We start from the raw sequence: 15554 nt of genomic DNA, 5'->3' as shown, positions 1-15554 counted from the left end.
TCACAGTTGGGCATCTCAAATGAGAGATGGAATTTTGGGGGGACCTCACACTTCAGGGGCGGCAAGGAGGGTGGCCCCACAGTAGCTGATGTTGAAAAAGACTTTAAATTCAAATAATACAGGGCACCCAGAACACACCCCAGCAGCATCACGCAAGCGGCAAGCCTTATCTGTTCTGCAGAGGCTTGTATACAAGCCTGGAGGTTTATTTGGTGATGTCACCTTCCTGTTTCCCCATTTCAGGTTGCCCTCATGTTCGTTTTAAACTAGTATTGTCTGTATACAGTTGTTGGCACAAAGGAAAGAGCTGTGCGATTTGGGACTATATTCCTTCGTGGAGGATTTTGCATTACCTCTGAGTAAAGGGTTTGCTCAAATGAATATTTTAAGAAATAAAGGGGGAGGGAGGAGAGAAAGAGTGGTCATTATTTCCCTGTTTTTCCTAAGTTAAAATGTTTGGAAAGCTCGTACGTTTAATGCTTATTATATATAAATAAAAATGATAATGATATGTGACTTTTGTTTATCTCTGGAAATAGGGTAAGGTGGAGCAGGAAAAGGTAGAATAAGGTATGATGGGACAGCCTAGGTTCACAGAGCATATGGTAGCAGGTGAGGGGACAATAGTACTAGAATGAACTCTTAAGAACTGCTAGTTCAACACAATCGTTTTGGAGCTGAGAAACTGAGCTTCAGTGAGGGAAGGATCTTTGCCCAAAGACAAAGAATTGAACAGCTAGGGTTATTATATGAAAATACTACACATTTTTAATAAGAAAAACAAAAATACAGATTTTACTTACCTGCCATTTACTAGCTGTGTTACCAGGAGAAGCGTACTTAACCTCTCTGTGGCTCATCTGTAAAACTGAGATACAATGGTCATAGGCTTGCTGGGAAAATCAAATCAGTCAGTACTTGTAAAGCACCTAGAAACAATAAGTATTTGATAAATGTCAACTGTTTTTATTATTATTATTATTACCGCTACTAGTGTGAATTCAGCCAGGCCTTTCTGAAGTAAGTGAGCTTTTGTTGGTTGATGAACTGGAAAATTCAATCCACTATGGCTTGGCATGTCACAGTGGTGTAGGTGTCAACATTGTAAGATACACTGAGGCAGAGCCTAGCTTCAGCTTGGAACCAAACCAAGTGGGGGGTGCCTGGGGACTCTTGTCCCCATGACTAATGGTCACTTGTACTTAAAAACACACAGGTAGCAACTTTCATGTAGCATAAAAAAAACCCTCCAAGAATAGAATTGAAAACCCAAACCTTTCTTGAGTCCCAATTTTGATTTTTGGAAACCTTGACTGAGCCACTTCCATATCTGGTGTTAATAACAATCTTCACCTGAATTGTTATAAAGATTAAATGTATTTGAAAGCACTTTATGACCTATAAATTCTACAGAGAATTGTACATTCTTAAAAACATAATGATAAAGCAGAAACTAACCCACCATTGTAAAGCAATTATACTCCAATAAAGATGTTAAAAAAAAAAAACCACAATGTATTACGGTTACAAAATGTTTCTCTTATTTTGAAATCACAGGGGAAAAAATCATTCTTGTTTTCTTCCAGGGATTTAGCGTTGACCATGAAAGTAGGGTATATGGCCAGAATATTCATGGAAAATGTCTTCGAAAGAAAGAACACTGAGCTGGGAAGCTGGGAGGTTTGGGTTCCAGCCCCAGCTTTTCCATGGACACAGCATACAGCCTCAGGCAAGTCGTTTAGTCTTCCTGGCTCCCAGCGTCCTTTTCTGTAAAACACAGGGTGAATTAGATGATCTCCCCCACCTCATTCTATAATTCTAAATGTCATACGTACATTTGCACGAATCCGTGAGTCACGAAAACCTGGTAAATTTCAGAAAATTATTTAATAAACAAAATGTCTTATAAGCAATCCGAGCGATCTTGGAACTGACTCCCCAAAATATTGCATAATCGTATTTAGGCAAAGACTTCAAACCCAAGACCAACATCTTGGAACTGGGCCTCTTTTTACCACCACTCGCAATTCACAGAAGAAGACAGGCTGTCAGTTCTGTGTTCACATTCATTCTGCCCTAAGGGCTCAGATCATTTTGAAGGTCTCTCATTAATTTGGCGGGGGCGGGGGAGGGGGGCTGCTTAGTAAACAGAAAATCATATTGCTTCTTTCAAAAATGAAATGAAAGCCTGCGAACGTGTTTTACTTCTCTAACAAGTTCAGCATCTCCAAATGCTTTGATAAAAACTTTAGCTTTTCTCCCCCCCCCCCCATTTCTGATTTGATCAATATAACAACTTTGTGAAGTAGGTTGGGCCCAGGAATGTTTGTGCCCATTTTACAAATGACTATCCTGGGGACAAAGAAATAAAGTAACTTGCTTCCCACTTGGAGTTGATGGTCCTCATTCTTGGATCTCCTGGCTCTCACGTGAATCCCAACTGCATCTAGGAGTAACCTCCTGCTAGGGTCCACCTGCCCGCAGATCAGCCCCTGGAAATGCCTGCCTCAGTTCCCTTCACAAGCAAAAAGCTCTCCTCTTACTTACTGTCCAAATCATTCTCTGGGACCCCGTATAGAACTGAAGTGGTTCTCTGAGTGCTTTAGCCCTTTGAAAGAACTTCCATGGAAAAATAAAATTCCCAAGATAGAAACAATGGACTTATTGAGGACCGAATTAGACCCTGCCTCCATGCCCTGTGGTTTTGCCCTATAAATGTTTTTCCCGTAATTCACTGGCTGCTTTGGGAGAGCTGTCCAGAACTCTTTCATCAGAGTTATTTTTTCATCCTAAGATTTTGGCCATCTCTCAGTTTATTTTGAAAAAAGGGGAAGGGATGAATCATGTCCTAGAAAGAAAGATCTTACAAGGTCCTCAACATTTTATATCCATGGGGATAATTAGGAAGATTGGAGAATTATAGCCCTCTCCATTAACTGACTGAGGTGTAGACCAACTTCAAATCACAAATACAGGATTCTGAACACAAAGTATAATTTTATGGAACTCACTTCCCGGCCCCTGTGATAGAGACAAGACAGTGATATGTCTGAAGTGCCTGCCCTGCGCTTTGTTGGCAGATGGAATCCAGCAGAGTCAGAAGGCTGGGAATGAAAGATCACACAGAGATTAACTCCACAAGAAACATGCCTGTGTTTGCGTAATATTGATGTTTCCACCTTCATAATGGCCTCATTTCATTTATCCCCCAAATTAAGTGGTAGAGGCAGCTACTCCTGGTGGCGCACATGGTTCCATTGCTCCTTCTGCTGGACTTGTGAGAAGGGCATTGTTGCTTTCCTTCTGGCCACTGAAGCAACATAAGCACAGCTCCCCATCTTTGACTCACTTTTCACTTAAGATGGAAGATATTGGCAGCCATACACATCCCTTCACCTAATTCAGGCCCACAAATAGTAAGAACCTACTGCGGGCAAGGTGGTGTGTTAGGTGCCTCAGGGGACCAAACTCTGAGCTCAGTCGAGTGAGTGATGGCTGGGACGGGATTGTGGCGGGCTGGCGATGGGGGAGATGAGTCTTCAAATTACTGTTTAGAATCAAAGGTTTTATAACAAAAGCATACCTAATGATCAAACACAACAAAGATATCAGACTAGGGACCATATCTCCTTTGAAATATCCCTGCATCCCACTCTGGTACTTTAAAAAAAAATTTTTTTAAGCAAAGGGAAGAGAGGTATCTTGAGGGTTCAGAAAAAGGATGGTTCTTAGGGGGATAAGTAATGGTTTCATGAAGAAAGTGGTGCTGGAAATGAGTTCCGAAGGTTGAGTAGATTTTAAATAAATGGGTAAAATAATAACAAATGTATATATATAATGCACAATATTTTTTGGCCGTGCCATGTGTGATCTTGGTCCCCCAACCAGGGATCGAACCCATGGCCCCTGCAGTGGAAGCACAGAGTCCTGACCACTGGACCACCAGGGAATTCCCAGTACACAATTTTTAATGGCACTATTTCATATATCACCTTACTTCTTAAGACAAAGAGAGGAGGTCCTTCCATGTAGGTAGCTCACCAGGAGCAAAGGCAAGGGTCTGGGAAGCACCAGACATCTGTAGGAACCAGCAAATACTTTTGCATGCGCATGCCAGACCTTTAGTGAGCACCTACTATGTTCCAGGTGGGCAGCGTAGGTGATACAAGGATTCTGAGGCACAGAGGTCTGCCTCTGAGTGTCATGCAGCCTGGAGAAGAGGTTGACATAGTTGGCTCAGACCGTATGTGTCAGGTGGAAGCAGGAGATAAAGGTGGGAGGCTACCTTGGGACCAAGTGAAGAGGGTCTTTAAAACTAGGCTAATGGGGGTGTACTTATTTCAGTGGCAAGAGAGGATTATTAAAGATTTGGGGCTAAGGAGATAGGACCTGGGTTGAATACATGATTCATTTAGTGCAAACGCATAGGATTCATTCAGAACACGAAGAAATGAGGAAGAAAAACTAGTTGAGAAATGAAGGCAAAGGTCCCAGTCAAGAGATAATAGGGCTCTGAATATGGTAGCACTAAAGAGGGGTAAAGAGAATGAAAAAAAAGAGGGACTCAGCTAAAGTAAACAGTGTAGGACATTGAATTGTTTGAAAGGAACAGGACATGTTTGATATGGGCCATGCTGAGTTTGGAATGCTAGCGGGATGTAGAGAAGAGGCGTTTAGCCCACAGCTGGACAGTTGGGTCTGCGGTATTTAGGTGCTGGCCAGAAAGATACGTTTTGGTACTATCCCCAAGGGGGTGACTGAGAAGGCCATGGAATTGAACAAGATAGCTGAGGTAGCATGTATAGAAGGGAGAGGAAGTAAACATTCCTGGGGAATATGTACGTTGATGGGGTAGAAATAGAAAGAGAAGCTCGTGAAGACGACAGGAGAAAAGAGAAAAGAGATAATGCAGCGCCAGGGAACGCAAAGCAGGAGAATGTTGAAAAGGGGAGGTATCAAGAGTCAGATGCTAAGGAGAAGCCAGGAGGTATAGACTGAGTTGGGATGAGCCACAGGATCTAGTGCTTGGGGTGGGCGGGTGGGTCACTGGCTGCCTTTGAAAAAGAAACTTCAGTGAGGATGAGAACAGAAAAGTCAGCACTCATCAGCAGAAAGTGAGCGAGTGGACAGAAGGAAGGAGACTCTAGAAGATGGATGGAGAATGAAGACGCACATGAGGAGGGAAGGAGTGCTGGGCAAGGAGGCAAACGAATCAGGTTTGCAGATGGGGGGGTGAAGTAGCAAGGAGAAGGGTGCATACAGCCAAAGGCAAGTTGGAAAGAAGAAAGCATGAAGGGGATAGTGAAAACACAAAGCCTCTCTCCCTAGACCGTCTCGCCCATTCCGATGGACACAATTAGCACCTCTCCCTGGGGTGACTCACACATTTCTATCTCCCGCCCTAACCTCTTCCTGAGCTCCTGATCTATATATAATATGATCTACTAGACACCTCCACCTGGGTTCAGGAAGGCACCTCAAACTCAACTGGCCCGAGTCAAATGCATGGTTTTTCCTCCAAGCCACATCACCTCCCACTCTTCCCTTCTCAACACACGGCATCTGTGTCCACCGAATTGCCAAAGTCGGAAACTTAGAACTTATCTCAGCACCTCGATTGCTCTCAAACCCCTCACCACCACTGAAAGCTTTTAATTTGTCTCCCCAAATCCGCCTTTGCCCCCATCTAACCTCTATACTACAGCTAGGGTGACTTTTCCAAAACGCAAGTCTGATCACGTCCACCCCTGCCTGGAGCCCTCCGGTGGCTTCCTGTCGGGCAGGGCCAGAACCTGACATGCCTCCCCGGGGCCGCAGCCTGTCCCTGCTCCCCTCCCGGCCTCGCCTGGCGCTCTCCCCAGCCTGCACACACAGCCACCCCGCCTCTCTCCACTTCCACCTCTGTGCCCCACACATGCTGTTCCACCTGTCTGGCACCCCTTCCCGCCATTCTCTCCACCTGCTTGACTCTTATTTCAAGCAAGACGGAAGACAGTATAGCCGAGTGGTTAGGACTCCAGACTTTGCAACCAAACTGAGTTCCAATCCCCATTCTTCTACTCACAGCTGGATGATCCTAAACAAATTATTGTCTCCAAGCCAGAGTTTTCTCACCTATATGTTCACATGAGTCCATAACACACACACACACACACACACACACACACACACACAAATCCATATAAAGCACTAAAATCTGGACCTTTTACATAGGAACCACTTGGTAAACATTGGTCAATTGTATTAATGTTCTTTCCAAGCATGGGTCAGTCCTCCCTTCCTGGAGATGCCTCCCGTGACCAGGTCACTGCCCCCCGCCATCTGCACCCTCAGCCCCCTTGCACCCTCCCTTCCTCGTACACATCACAGATTTAATGTTGCATTTACCATGAGATTTTTAGATCATGTCTGTGTTCTCCACCAGGCTGAAGGCTCTTTGAGACTCTGCCTTCTTTGTTCATGCAAATAGCCCAGCCCCTAGCATGCCACCACCAAAGTAGACACTCAAGCAATACCTGTCCTGTGAATGAATGAATGAACGAGGAAACAGACCTGGCCCAGCTGTGGTTAGCGTGTGTAAGGGTTGGCACATTCAGCTTATCGGCTATGCAACGACCCAGTATCTTGTCACTTAGCCATTTCATCCCCGCTTTAGGGAGGGCCAGATAAGGAGTGTGTCACCTCATCTGTGAGTACCAGTACATTGTTATTAGCCATATTTATTTTTCAGAAACCAGGTGAGTCTGGGGTAAAATCCATATTTGTGCAAGCCTCACTGATCAAGGACATTTGGTAATCCATGGCTGAGGCAGATGATGACAAGTATGATCATCTCGTAATTAAAAAGGCTTAGGAATATTAGCACATTAAGTCCCAGAACACATTGGTCAAGTGGAAAGGACAGAACAGAAGCTCCTGAAGGTCACCTTGTGTGCCAAGTGAGAAACACTGAGGGAGAGACATCTCCCTGGTTCCCTTTAGCCCATCTTAATTTTCTGTGTTGTAGATACAAACACAGATGTAGAACTGGACCCCTCGCCGGGATGTGACTTCTGCAGCTTTCTGACAGTGAACTGTGACTTATGGGCTCGTGAGGAGGTCCCATCCTCCCTTCCTTTCACGTCACCTTCCCTCCGGGTCTCTTCCGAGGAAAACATTTTATTCTAGGGAATATTTTCTGAAGCATTCTCTTGGTGTCTGCTGTTGGGCACATACTAAATCCGTGGGAAATTCTATACAATCCTGGACAAACCTTTCTGAAGAAACCCATTACTTGCCAGAAATTCTAGTATAAAAGCTCATTAGGGTTTCAAAATGCAAAGTGACTGGGAAAAAAGGCTTATGTAACATTAGAAGCAAAAACCTGATTGTAAAGTCACGTCCATGCTAAGGTTGTAACTATATGAAAATTAGATAACATATTGACAGTAATTGGAAGGAAACATTAAAGCAGCTGGTTTTTAGAATGGCAAGATTAGAGATATGTTTCCTTTGCTTCCTTTCCCTTTTTTTCTTGCTTGATTTCTGTTGTTGTTATAGTATTGTTTGTACAATACACAGTTGTCAGCTAAAATTTTATATTATGCTTAAAATATGGTGGAATATCATAATTCACTTCTAGTACAGACATTAAAAATTATATCCCACCTTAAAGTTGAATATGGAAAATATGGAGCTATTCTACCTTATCTTTTAAAACTGTTATTTATTCTACAAAACAAAACAGGGAACATCTTCTAGCATAGTTCTTAAAATTGGCAGAAACGAATTTCATTTAACTCCTTCAGCATCACGGCAACAGCCTCAAAAATTTTATTTTCTTCAATGAGAAATGATAGAACAAAATTAATTTTTATTAAATTTTCTGTCTGATTATCTAGTAGACAGGAAAACCTGTCTAGAGAAACTACCCTATGTTTGAGGAATCCTTAGTAGGGCAGAAAATGCTTCAGCGTATATTTGCCTCGTGACTACAAATGCTTGAAGACAGAATGCTTGCTGGGTGCTGACAGCCAGAGTTGAATCACTGAATTACAGGTCTGCAAATTCAACTCAGAAAATAACCACAAAGTCTCCTGTTTCTTAACCCTTCTGTTTATTCCGTGCTTCATTCACAGGGACCTATTTCCTGTAAACAACACAATGTAGGGTTAGGATAAATCTCACACTGAAGGGGCATTTCCTTCTGTCCAGAAATTTCCATTTGCTTCTTAAATGAACTGATTCCTATCCCTAAGAACTGGCTGCCTTTGCCCTCTGGAATGCCATTAAGAGGTTAAGAGGGCCTGTGGCTAGTTTAGACTTTAATCTGTCTTAGAACTCAGGTGTCTCCTGTGTCCCTTCCATGCAAGTCAGTCCAACAAAAATGTATCCAGCTGGGTGACTTCCCAGAGCTGTTGAGTCAACAGGTTCTACCAGGAGGCTATGGAAACACCTTATTGGCCCTTGAATGCTGCCTCTCACCCACTGATTAGTTAGCTCGGTTCATGCTGGACTTCTAAATAGTTCAATCCGGAATCAGCTGGACTGCGTGTTCCTAACTTTCCTTTTCACATGACTGGTTGTATGTGGTAAAAGTTATCAGCTGCGAAAACAAATAAGTCCAGTGCTACAATAACAAGTGATCTGCTGCCAACAAATGAACGACTCAATACTGGTAAGTTGATTGCCACATTAAAGTTCATGAACTTGATTCTGGAGGTAAGGCGGACCACAGAATGATTTTTAAGAACAGGGATAATGTAACCTGGGTTTAAGATAGGAATTAAACCTAGAGTCTAGAGGAAAATAAACTGGAGAGCGTAGAGATTGGCTGGAATCAGGAAATGAAGAAGAAGCAACTGGAATAGCTGAATTGGCTCAAACCAAGGCAATGACGACAGGCATAGAAATCAAATAGATAACAGAGTAAAAATGGATCAAATGATGCAACAGATCTGATGCAGATTAATGAAGAAAAACACCTGTCAAGACAGAGTTAAGAAGACACTAAGTTTTTAGTCTAGGTTATTGAGTTGTTGGTGATGTCATTAATATAGCTGAGGAACCAAGAGGAAAGGTTTGGGGGATGAGACAGTGAACTTCTGGTTTTAGGCCTGACAGTTTTAAAGTGTCTGGGGGATATCCATGAGGAACACTCTAGCAGGCCATGAAGATATGCCAGGGCTACACACTTCCTTTAGAATAGAAAGGTCAAGAGTAAAAACACAAAGATCGCCAAGTAAATTCACTGTAATCTGAGTTTTTCTGAATATCACAATACATGGGTAAAGAAATATTAATAGAGTCAGTTGCTTTCTTAATCCATAAACACTCTTTATTTTTTTAAAGATTTGTTATATTTCTGTTGTAAGAACAGGGAGTAAAAATAGGAAGCACATGGTGAAAATCTCTAGTTTTTGTCATTGTTGTTTTAATTAAAGCCTTCAGTCCTAGACAGGAAAAAAAAAAAAAGATATGCCAGGGCTAGAAAAGCACTTAACAGTATAGACTTTGAAATTAAACCTTACTTCTGCCACTTCGGTTGAGTGGCCTTGGATAAGATATTTAAACTTTTGAGCCTCTAGTTTCTTATCTGAAAAATGAAGATAATAATTACATTATAGAATTGTTGTGAATATTAAAGAAGATCATGCATGGAAAGCACTTACAATGTCTGAAACATAGTAGGAACTCAAAAAAAGTATCTATCCTTGAACGCCTGCAGTAATCTCTTCCTGTTCTCCCTGTTTCATCCTTTACCTTCCTCAGTTCACCTCTGCATGGCAATCACAGAGATCTTGTAATAATAAAAATGAGCATCCCATCACCCCTCTGCTTAAAAACCTCTAAATACTCAGCATTCCTATCCTCCAACATGACACTCTTGTCCTAGCCTCAGGGCCTTTGCATTTGCTGTTCCCTCTGCCTGGAGCGCTCTTCCCCAGATTTCTCAAGCTTGGCTCTTTTACATCCTTCTGCTATTAGTTTACCGGACACCATCTCATGGAAGCCTTTTGATAATCCTTTCTTCACCCACCCCAAGCACTCTACATATTCTTACTCTGTTTTTATTTTGTCTGTAGAAAATTAGTATTTGAAATGAAAAATTCATGTATATGTTTACACTTTCTGTGTGTTCTCCCTCTTCAATTGGAATGTCAGTTTCTTGACAGCATGTCTGTCTTTTTCCCCACTATAACCAGTTCCTGGCACACAGTAGGATCTCCATAAATAATTGCTGAATGAATGAATGAATACCTATGGAAGTATATGGATCCTTAAATATAAAACATGCATTTCTTCCCCAGTAAGATTGAACAGTCTAATTCAGAAACATAATCCTACGATGTTGAGTTACTCTAACCTGTGTGCTTCACCGAGGTAAGCCAATTAACCTCTCTGGCCCCCATTGTCCTTCTCATTATGAAAGGGCCAACAATTGTCACTCTCCTGCCAAAGGCAGATGTAGTGAAGAATAAGTAAGATGAAATCTGGCCAGCGCCTGGAGTTTTACAAGAGGTAGACACTCTACTTAACTGTTCAACCCACCATAAACATGACAGGCACAGGCCAAAACGACAGAATCAAAATCCCCAAAGTCACATCAAGTCACTGGACTATAAATCCCCAAATGGCCCTAAACCAATAGTCTATCAGAATTTCCACCAAGCTACAGGATCACAATTCAGTGCGGCAGTTCCTGAAATATTATGAAAAACAAGGCCACTCCCCTCATGGATTAGTGATCACAAAGCAAATGCAAAATGACTTCTGCCACAGCAGGGTCAACACCCCAATTCCCAAGCTCCTGGCTTCCCTGTCTCCATGGACAGCACCCATCAATGCCCCTCAGGTGCCCCGGAGCCCACTGCAGGTGTTCAGCCAGCACCCCCTAGGAGCTTAGTCTCAGAAAACCTTTTCGAGATCCACCCAACCAAACTGAAGGAAATAGTTTAGTCTTGAGCTTTATTTCAAGTTCAGCAAATGAAAGTTGGCTTTATAAGTCTAGGATAATGGCTCAGCTCAGGACCACTCTGACGTAAGCAACATCTCTCCGCAGTTACAAACCCACTGCTGTCTGTGAAGTCTCTGTTAGAACAAGGGAATCCAGAAAGCTCATCACACCTGGTGTTGGGATTAAGAAAATGAATTTTGTTTTTTGTTTTACTTGGGTGCTCCCAGGGTTTTCTTGATTTTGTCTTCACTTGCCAGTTGTGTAACTTCAGGCAAGTTATTCTAGATCCTCAGGGTCTTCAGTTTTCAATTTATACAATGAGGATAAGAATGCCTATCTTAGTGGGTTGTGGTAGAGGAGACGAGGGAGATAGAGTAAAATGCTAAGCATACTCAATGCATGCTAGCTATTATTGTTCATCAGTAGGTAGTAATTAATTGTCAATAAAAATATCTGAATTCATGTTATTTATTTTTTATTCATCCAGCATTTTATATTTATATTTATTTTAATTATATTTATATTTACTGAGCATCTACTTGATGCCCAGCATTGTGGTAAGTGCTGGCTGGGCATCAGCAAACATGGGAGACTGACCCCTGCCCTCTTGCAGGCAACGGATTTGTAAATAGACAATTACAGGGTGGTGAAATAAGTGCTACATGGGGATGGTTCAGAGTGCAGTGAGAACACCTGAAGGACATCAAACATGGGGCGGGGAGTCATGGAAGGCTTCTTGGATGAAATGTTGCTTAAACTATATCCAGAGAATGTCATCCAAAGGTTGGAGGAGATAGAGCAAAGAAAATTCTATGCAGAAGAAACACTCTTCACAGATGCTCAAAGAATAGAGAGCAAGGCATTTTCGAGTTGCTGAAAACAGGTTTGAGCAAGGCACCTTAGGCTGATAAAGGTCCTAGTAAGTCCTTGTTAAAGAGTTGCTGTCTTAATCTGAGTGCCTTGGGGAACACGGTAAGATTTTAAGCCAAAGAGTGGCATTGGTTGCATTTGTATTTTAGAATGATCACTCTGGCCGCTGTGTGAAGAATAGATTTAGGCAAAGAAACCATTATGAGTCCATGAATCAAGAAAATGTCCCACAAGGGGGTGGAGAAGTGGTCATATTCCAGGGACGTTTAGAAGAACAATGACGGGACTTGACAATTGATAGGGTGAGGGGGAGGGAGGGGAGGAAGATAATGCCAGGTTAAATGGTGGTACCACTCACTGAGATAGGAAACACAGAGGAGGAACAACTTTCGCATGTTCAGTACAGCATAAGCTGAGTTTGAAATGCCTGCGGGACTCTTGGGTTGGGGGGGGGGCGTGGCTGTGGATATTCATCAGCAGCACAGCTACCTTCCTTTAGTACTTACTCACTGCCACTATGATCCAGCCCCAGAGGACTTCTCTTCCTCAAATACACCAAGCTCATTTCCACTTGTAGGCCTTTGCATCCGCTCTTCTCCGCAGCGGGGATCCTCTTCCCTCAGATGGCCAAATACCTGGCTCCTTGTAACTCAGATGTCAACTCAGACATTACCTCCATCGAGGGGTCTTCTCTGACCGCCCAGCCTAAACTCTTCCCAAAGTCACTCTCAGTCACTCCATCCTAAGTAACATCATCATTGCCCCAATGAGTGATAGCTATCGGAAATTATGTTGTTCTTTTATTCATTTACTTTTTTTGTTTGTCACCCACACTCTAGAACTGTTGTCCAATACCATAGCCACACGTGGCTTTGTACATTTAAATAAATTAAAATTAAATAAAATGTGAAAATTCAGCCCCTCATGTGCACCAACTACATTTCAAAGGCTAAAGAATCACACGTGGCTAGTGGCTACCATATTGGGCAAGACAGCTATGGAACATTTCCATTATTGCAGAAAATTCTAATGGACGGCTCAGCTCTGGAAAGAAAGTTCCATGTGGCCAATGCTTCCATATCCCCAGAGCCTAGAAGAATGTTTTCTAAACTCTAGGCCTTGTTTCATTTGAGGATTGGGAAATTGAGTAGATAGTAACCAGTATAAGTTTGTGAAATAGAATAGAAAATAACAAAGCATATCACATTAAACATAAGAAGAGTAAGAATCTCTGAATGAAAATGTGTTTGTATGTACGTGTGTCCTAGTGGCATGATAAATTGTATTTCTTACTGTATGTCACAGTCCAAAAAACCTTGTACATAGTTCCTGTAATATAGTATGGGCTCAAATTATTTTTTGAAATTTTTGTTGAATCAATCAATAAAACGTTTTATAGTGTATCTGAATACATTGACTCCCAGCTCACACCCCAGTGAAGTGGGAATTATTATGCTTATTTTAATTTTTATTTATTTATTATTTTTGGCTGTGTTGGGTCTTCGTTTCTGTGCGAGGGCTTTCTCGAGTTGCAGCGAGTGGGGGCCACTCTTCATCGCGGTGCGCGGGCCTCTCACTATCGTGGCCTCTCTTGTTGCGGAGCACAGTCTCCAGACGCGCAGGCTCAGTAGTTGTGGCTCACGGGTCTAGTTGTTCTGCGGCATGTGGGATCCTCCCAGACCAGGGCTCGAACCCATGTCCCCTGCATTGGCAGGCAGATTCTCAACCACTGCGCCACCAGGGAAGGCCTATGCTTATTTTAAAGTCGAGAAAACGGAGGTTATGAGAGTTAAGTGACTTGTCCAGATGACAAAACTTAAAAGGGTTGGAATTAAGTGTCAAATCTGGCTGACTCTACGTACTATGGTTTTAACCATGGATGTGGCTGGCTTACATAAGGGGAGAGGAGATGAGGAGCTTGGAGAGGACTGGGAGGGAACCTGGCGTTGGGAGATGAGCAAAGAAGGAAGAGTAGGGAAGACAGAGAAGAGCCTCAAGTAGGAAGAGGGAGCCTGTCGGGAAGGAGGGAGTGGTGGACACTACAGAGGGGTCCAAACTTCAAGGAAAATGGCGCCTGGAAACTTTAGTAAAGTTATCATGGAAGAGGTTGTTAAAGACTTGAGCAAGAGTGATTTCAGTGAAGCGATGGGTTCAGAACCTACCACTGAAGGCTGAAGGGGAAATGAGAGGCGAACTACGCTTCCGCTGGCTGGCAGGAAACGAGGTGCAGTCGAGGCAGTTACTGCTGATTTATTTTCAAAATAGGACCTTGTGAGCACGATAATGTATTGATGCGAAGGGAGAGGTTGATATAAAGAGAGAGTTCCTGAGTGCACAGGAGGGGATGAAATCCAGGGAAGAGATGGAGAGATGGCTCTGGATAAAGGGAGGACTGCCCCTCTGATTTAACAAGGAGGAAAGGGAGGGTCGAGAAATGGGTCAGAGACAAACTAGAAGCAGGAGGTTGCGGGAGCTTCTCCCCACTGGTCTCTTTTCTCTGGGAAACAGGAGAAGTGCTATGAATGAAGAGCAGGAAAAAAAAAAGCGTGGAAAGGGTATTTTCTTAAATTTATTTTTATTGAAGTATAGTTGATTTACAATGTGTTAATTTCTGATGTACAGCAAAGTGATGCAGTTATACATATACATGTATCTGTTCTTTTGGAAAGGGTATTTTAAAAAAATAAACAACAAGATTTTATCGACATTCACATGTGCATAACCCCTCAAAAACCTGTTCCTACCTCTCCTAAATCAGAAAGCCAAAACTTTCCTCCATCACAGTGCCCTGAAGGAGACGAACTATAAAATGTTGAGAGAAGGGTACTCTGATCAGGTGAAATGGACGACAGGGCTGACCCAGAAAGCAGGAATGGGGGGCAGCACAAAGGGGCCCCGTGGAAGCTGCAGCCTGTGAACGTTCAGTGACACCAGTCAGCAGACTTCCTGGAAATGCCTGGACAATCTCTGACTCTAACTGAGCTGTTTAACACATCGGACTTGAGCAGTAAGAACCTGACCTCATTCCTCCCGTGAAAACTAAAAGCTGAAAGAAACAAACCTCCAGCAGAGAGCAGAAGACAAATATAATCAAGGTAGCCATTGTTGTGAGATTTAGACCCTCAAGTATATAAAAATCTAAACTAAACTCGTACCCTTTTTGCACCCTCCTTTTTGCCTTATGCATTCATTGAAAGTTTCCAATCTTGTATTTGTAGGTACCTAAGATGATGTTAGTATTACACGGTTTGTTTAAAGTTAGAGGAACATAAGCCCTCCGTATTACAAAAACTCAGTTCACTCTACCTCCTGAGTCGGGAAAAAACCATTTTCTTGCCTACCACGTGTTTCTTTCCTGTCTGCCTCCTTCACTACTCTCACTGCACACTTCACTTCTGGTCACCAAATGTGTGGGAGGTTTTACCCACACCAAGCGCTTCTCCATGACACCAGCTGGGTATCCTACAACTTAATTATGACTCTGTCTACCTGGAGAGGCATCTGATCCCACATGCTACTAGCTCAGTCCCAGCAGACTGTCCCCCACTTTAGAGGGCTAGAGCAAGTCCAGATTGTCACCTGTGCTTCTGACCAATGGGCTATAGACCAAATGCTCCCACGACCCCTCCTCAGGTTTGATTAATTTGCTAGAGCAGCTCACAGAACTCAGGAAAACAGTTTACTACATCTACCGGTTTATTAAAAAAGGAAATAATAAAGGATACAGATGAACATCCAGATGGAAGAG

General features: G+C 42.8%; 1 long non-coding RNA gene across 2 annotated transcripts in view; it reads left to right on the top strand.

The window, feature by feature from the left end:
- The first annotated feature begins 373 nt into the window (after positions 1 to 373).
- The window catches only part of LOC309609336, a 39290-nt gene continuing 24109 nt past the window's right edge, over positions 374 to 15554 (top strand). The window contains exons 1-2 of one of the 2 annotated variants that reach the window (XR_014233381.1): positions 374 to 1729; positions 3081 to 8656. This is a non-coding gene — a long non-coding RNA (uncharacterized lncRNA). Of the gene's footprint in view, positions 8657 to 15554 lie in introns of both variants that reach the window. The other variant, XR_014233380.1, reaches the window with a different exon arrangement.

The sequence above is a fragment of the Balaenoptera borealis genome (genome assembly GCF_965194805.1).
Source record: "Balaenoptera borealis genome assembly, chromosome: 13".
Lineage (NCBI taxonomy): Eukaryota > Metazoa > Chordata > Mammalia > Artiodactyla > Balaenopteridae > Balaenoptera > Balaenoptera borealis.
The sequence above is the reverse complement of the archived record's forward strand: the minus strand, read 5'-3'. Positions and strand labels throughout refer to the sequence as shown.